Genomic DNA, 6,000 nt, shown 5'->3' with positions numbered 1-6,000 from the left:
AGGATGTGCAGCTTGTTGAAGATCTAGTCAAACACTTCGATGAAGACGACGTTGTGTTGGGTTGCCCAAAGTGGTTGGAGAATTTCAGAGAGTTGAAGCAGGCGGCAGTTGATCCTCTCTATAAAGACGGCGGCGATTGTCCGAAGGAGTGCACAGCGCTCCGTTTTAACCTCCATATGTTGATGTTGAAGGCTCGTCATGGTTGGTCTGACACTAGCTTCAATGAGTTGTTAAGCCACCTTGCCACCACGTACCCAACGGCTAACAAGGTGCCCGCCAATACTTATTGGGCCAAGAAGCAGATCCGGCCAGTGGCGATGAAGCTTAGAAAGTTTGATGCATGCCCTAACCACTGCATCCTGTATCGGGACAATGAGTATGAGAATTTGATGAGTTGTCCGCACTGCGGCTTTAGTCGGTACAAGAAAAATGCTGGTTGTCGCGTGGATGCAGAAGACGAGGGAGGCTTGCGGGGTGGTTGGAAGAAGAACAAGAAGGGGGCAAAGAAGAGAAGTGCGGCCAAACAGATCTCGGCTCAGTAGGATGATGAAGAAGAGGGTTACACGCACAGGAAAAGTCCAGCACTATCGGTGTGGTACCTGCCCATGACCGATCGCCTGCGTGCAAAATTTGGGAACCCGGACGATGCCAAGCTCATGTCCTGGCATGCATCAGCTGACCGCCTGAAAGACGATGGCAAGCTACGGCACCCATCCGATGGCAAGCAGTGGAAGGATTTCGACGAGGCCTACCCGAAGTTTGGCAAGGAGCCTAGGCATGTTAGGTTCGCGCTGAGTACCAATGGGATGAACCCGTTCGGTGAGCTTAGCAGCTCACACAACACTTGGCCCATCGTGCTCACCATGTACAACCTACCTCCCCATCTATGTCAGAAGCGTAGGTACCTTATGCTGACCATGCTTATCTCTAGACCGAAGCAGCCCGGCAACGATATAGATGTGTTCCTGGAGCCGTTCATGGAGGAAATGAAGATACTATTTGATGTTGGGGTCCAGATGGTGGATGCATCCCGCAAGGAGAAGTTCACACTAAAAGCAATCACCTTGTCACCATCACCGATTACCCCGGTCTCTTCTCACTATCGGGGCAGATCAAAGGGAAGACCGGCTGCGTAATTTGCATCGACGGGACCTGCTACACTTACCTTAAGGGATCCAATAAGATGGTGTACACGAGGCACAAACGGTTCCTCTCCAAAAATCACAGGTATAGAAGAAGTATTATGAACAAATACTTTGACAATCAGGACGAGCCACAGCGTGATCAACCGACGTAGACTAGTTGGGGGATAAAGGTGTATGAGATGGTCAAGTACATGGATCAGGTGGAGTTTGGAAAGAAGAAGAAGCTGTCTGAAGAGGGGCCCAAGCAGACAAGGAAGCGAAAGCGGGACCAGACGGAGGAAGTCCCCGCCGCCGTTCCTTTCAAGAAGAAGTCAATTTTCTTCAAGTACCTGTCGTATTGGAAAACACTGAATACACCCCATGCCATCGACTGCATGCACCTGGAGAAAAATGTCTTCAAAAGCACGATTGGTGTCCTGCTGGACATCAAGGGCAAGACAAAGGATGGTATCAAGTCACGAACAGATCTTGTCAATCTGGGCATCAGGCCGGACCTTCACCCGGGACCGCCTCAGAACGGTAAAGTCGATATCCCGGGTGCGGCCTGCAACCTAACGCAAGATGAGAGGATAGCTTTTCTTAAGTTGCTTAGGGGTTTCAAGGTGCCGACTGGTTTCTCTTCCAACATCAAGAGCCTGGTCTCCATGAAAGACCTCATAATGATCGGCTACAACTCACACGACTGCCACGTCATGCTGACGGTGTTCCTACCAATTGTGATTAGGGCTATCCGTCCAGAGTACGTGAAGATGGTCATCACATGGATGTCATACTTCTTTAACCGCATCACCTAGAAGGTCATTGATAAGGCTGAGCTGCCTGCCCTGAAGGAGTTCATCGCGGAGACCCTTTGCCAGCTTGAGATGTGCTTTCCACCATCTTACTTTGATATTATGCCACACCTAATGATGCATATGGTCGATCAGATCCATCAACTGGGCCCCATGTACCTACACCAGATGTGGACGTACGAGCGGTTCATGTCCACCCTCAACAGATACGTCCATAACCGCGCTTACCCGTAGGGCTCTATGATCGAGGCATACACAACGGAGGAGGCCGTGAACTGGTGTATGAGGTACATAAGAGATGGGAGGGTGATTGGGCTACCTGTCCATCACCACGAAGGCAAAACCTCAGGGATGGGGTGCACAGGACAAAAAGTACGCACCGATGTGGCAAACCGAACGGTGCAAGAAGGTCATTACAGCATCCTTCATCAGTTAGTGAGCATGGAGAAATACATTGAAAAGCACCTAGAAGAGATCCGCGCCGCTAATGACGGACAGCGCACGGAGGCATGGGTCTAGAACCATCACAAGAGCAATTTCATAGAGTGGCTCAAAGAGCAACACATACCCCTTGAAGGATGCCCTGATGAAGATACGGAGACCGTTAAGAGGCTTGTGTTAGGCCCATCTAGCCAAATCACCACGTGGCAAGGGTATGACGTCCAGGGCTACAGGTTCCACAAGAAAGACAAGGACAAGAAGAGCTCGGCACAGAACTACGGTGTTCGATACGAGGGCGAAGAAGAGTCCACGGGCTAGAGGAGGCAATACTATGGGCAAGTCGAAGAAATATGGGAACTTGACTATGGCCAAAACCTATGCATAACCGTCTTCCGTTGCCAGTGGGTCAAACCGAATGCGGTTGCAGTGGATAGTTATGGGCTAATGTCGACAGAATATGCTCGGCAGTCCACCAAGGGGTATCCCATGATGGTAGATTTGTCGGTGGAGGTGCGTGTAATCAGGAACCGGATGGTGACACAAGGCACAGAGACAGCGATTTAGATAGGTTCGGGCCATCTGATCGACATAATACCCTACGTCCTATGTCTTTGGTGTATTGTATTGAATACATGATGTCAAGTAGAGGACCCCTGCCTCTCCTTATATACTCTGGAGGGGTAGGGTTACAAGTAAAGTATCCTATTTGGTACTATACAATGTCTTGCGGTGCACACCGAGCAGCGCCGTGCACGTCTTGATCTTGTGGGCCGGGCCACCTTCGATGGTGTGGCCCATGTCTTGGGGGCCATACCCCCACAGTTAGTCCCCGAGCCTGACAGTAGGTGACGCAGTCACGTGGTGCCAGGATCATAAAGTAGAAGACCAGCTGAGCAGGCAGCCAGTCCTCGGGCGTAGCCTCGAGATGAGAACAAGCACATTCACCACAAGGTGAAGTGTGCCCACTTAGTCCTCGAGCCTTCTAGAAGATGAAGAATGAATCTTGTAGCAGGGTCAAAGAAAAATAAGTCTGAAAGCTTGCCGACGTCGTCTGACATGCACGTATCAAGACCCCAGACGTGCTGCCCAAGATCAGCACCCTGATCCGAATAGCAAGGAGTAGCTTGATAGTGCATCGACGAGACATAGCAAGATCCGAGGAGCGAGGAGTCCACGGCATCGCTGGTGATGACCGAGCACCGAGGAGCGAGGAGTCCCCGGCGTCGCTGGCGATGACCAAACACCGAGGAGCAAGGAGTCCCCGGCGTCGCTGGTGATGACCGAGCACCGAGGAGCGAGGAGTCCCCGACGTCGCTGGCGATGACCGAGCACCGAGGAGCGAGGAGTCCCCGGCATAGGTGGCGATGTCCGAGCACCAAAGAGCGAGGAGTCCCCGGCGTCGCTGGCGATGACCGAGCACCGAGGAGAGGAGTCCCCGGCGTCGCTGGTGATGACCGAGCACCGAGGAGCGAGGAGTCCCCCGGCGTCGCTGGCGATGTCCGAGCACCGAGGAGCGAGGAGTCCTCGGCATCGCTGGCGATGACCGAGCACCGAGGAGCGAGGAGTCCCCGACGACGCTAGCGATGACCGAGCGTTGAGGAGCGAGGAGTCCCCGGTGTAGGCGTCGATGTTCGAGCACCGAGGAGCGAGGAATCCCCGGCGTAGGCGGCGATGTCCGAGCACCGAGGAGCGAGGAGTCCCCGGCGTCGCTGGCGATGACCGAGCGCTGAGGAGCGAGGAGTCCCCGGCGTACACGGCGATGTCCGAGCACCGAGGAGCGAGGAATCCCCGGCGTAGGCGGCGATGTCCGAGCACCGAGGAGCGAGGAGTCCCCAGCGTCGCTGGCGATGACCGAGCACTGAGGAGCGAGGAGTCCCCCGCGTCGCTGGCGATGACCAAACACCGAGGAGTCCCTAGTGTAGGCGGTGAGGTCTGAGCACTGACGTAGCTGACGACGTCCATGCGGTGAAGTGTGCCTACTTAGTCCTCGAGCACGAAGAATCCGAGGGCCGAGGAGTAACCGGCGTCGCTGGCAATGAAGCACGAGCGACGAACAGTCTGGTCGACTGATCGGCGGCGAAGTGAACATTGAGTAGAAACGACCGGCGAACAGTCCGATCAACTAGTCGGCAACGGAGTCCATGAACCAAGCGGTCCAACCAGTTGATCGGTGGAGAAGTCCGAGCACCAGGTGGTCCAATCACCTGGACGATGATCCTACAATACAAACATGTAGAACGGGTAGTACATGATGTAAAAATAAATGAACTCTGGAGAAAAATCAGCAATGGTGATGAAACGACGTATGCAGTTCGGCGATCAGTTGGCGTGAAAATATATTTATATTTAATATAAACCGCCCGACCAGTTAGTGTCTAGCTGAGTCTCCAGCCCTAGCTAGCCCATAGTCCATAATGTCGAGCGCGGAGCCCGTGCACGTGTAGGAGGAACAGGCGTGACCAAGGAGCCACTGCCGACCACCCATAACGTAGAGCGCGGAGCCCGTAGCACGTGTAGGGAGGAGCCGGAGACAGGGCCGTCTCTGGAGGCGTCTGAGCATCAACGTGACTGTTCGAGGGTTTGAAAAATCGTTTGGAGAGCAAATATGGAGAAAACAGTTCGGAGAAACATCATGGCGATATACGGAGATTGGAGAATAATTAGAAAAATATTAAAGCGAGACTTAGCTCTAGACAGAATATCTGGTCGGCAGCGTATGGCGTTATCTGGTCGGCGACGCGGGCAGCTCGCTTGCAGCTCGGCGGCGATGAGGGATGTCGGTGAGGGCCGCCGAGTAATGACGACGAGACAACGGCGAGGGATGTCGGCGAAGGATGTCGGCGAGGGCCATCAGCAAAGGCCGCCGAGCGGTGAGGACGAGTCGATGGCGAGGGACGTCGGCGAAGGATGTCGGCGAAGGCCGCCGAGCGGTGACGATGAGTCGACGGCGAGAGACGTCAGCGAAAGATGTCGGCGAAGGCCGCCGAGGCGGTGACGACGAGTCGACGGCGAGGGACGTCGGCGAAAGATGTCGGCGAAGGCCGCCGAGCAGTGACGACGAGTCGACGGCGAGGGACGTCGGCGAAAGATGTCAGCGAAGGCCGTCGAGCGGTGACGACGAGTCCACGGCGAGGGACGTTGGCGAAAGATGTCGGCGAAGGCCATCGAGCGGTGACGATGAGTCGACGGCGAGGGACGTCGGCGAAGGATGTCGGCCAAGGCCGCCGAGCAATGACGACGAGTCAATAGCGAGGGACGTCAGCGAAAGATGTCGGCGAAGGCCGCCGAGCGGTGACGATGAGTCGACGGCGAGGGACGTCGGCGAAAGATGTTGGCGAAGGCCACCGAGCGGTGACGACGAGTCAATGGCGAGGGACGTCGGCGAAAGATGTCAGCGAAGGCCGTCGAGCGGTGACGACGAGTCAACGGCGAGGGATGTCGGCGAGGGCCGTCGAGCGGTGACGATGAGTCGACGGCGAGGGACGTCAGCGAAAGATGTCGGCGAGGGCTGTCGGCGAAGGCCGCCGAGGGCAGCGGTGGCGAATCGTCGTCAAGGGCTGACGAGGGCAGCGGCGGTGAGTGGTTGGCGAGGGCCAACCAGAGCAGCGGTGGCTAGTCGTCGA

Source organism: Miscanthus floridulus, chromosome 9, assembly GCF_019320115.1.
Source record: "Miscanthus floridulus cultivar M001 chromosome 9, ASM1932011v1, whole genome shotgun sequence".
Lineage (NCBI taxonomy): Eukaryota > Viridiplantae > Streptophyta > Magnoliopsida > Poales > Poaceae > Miscanthus > Miscanthus floridulus.
This window is presented reverse-complemented; position numbering follows the sequence as displayed.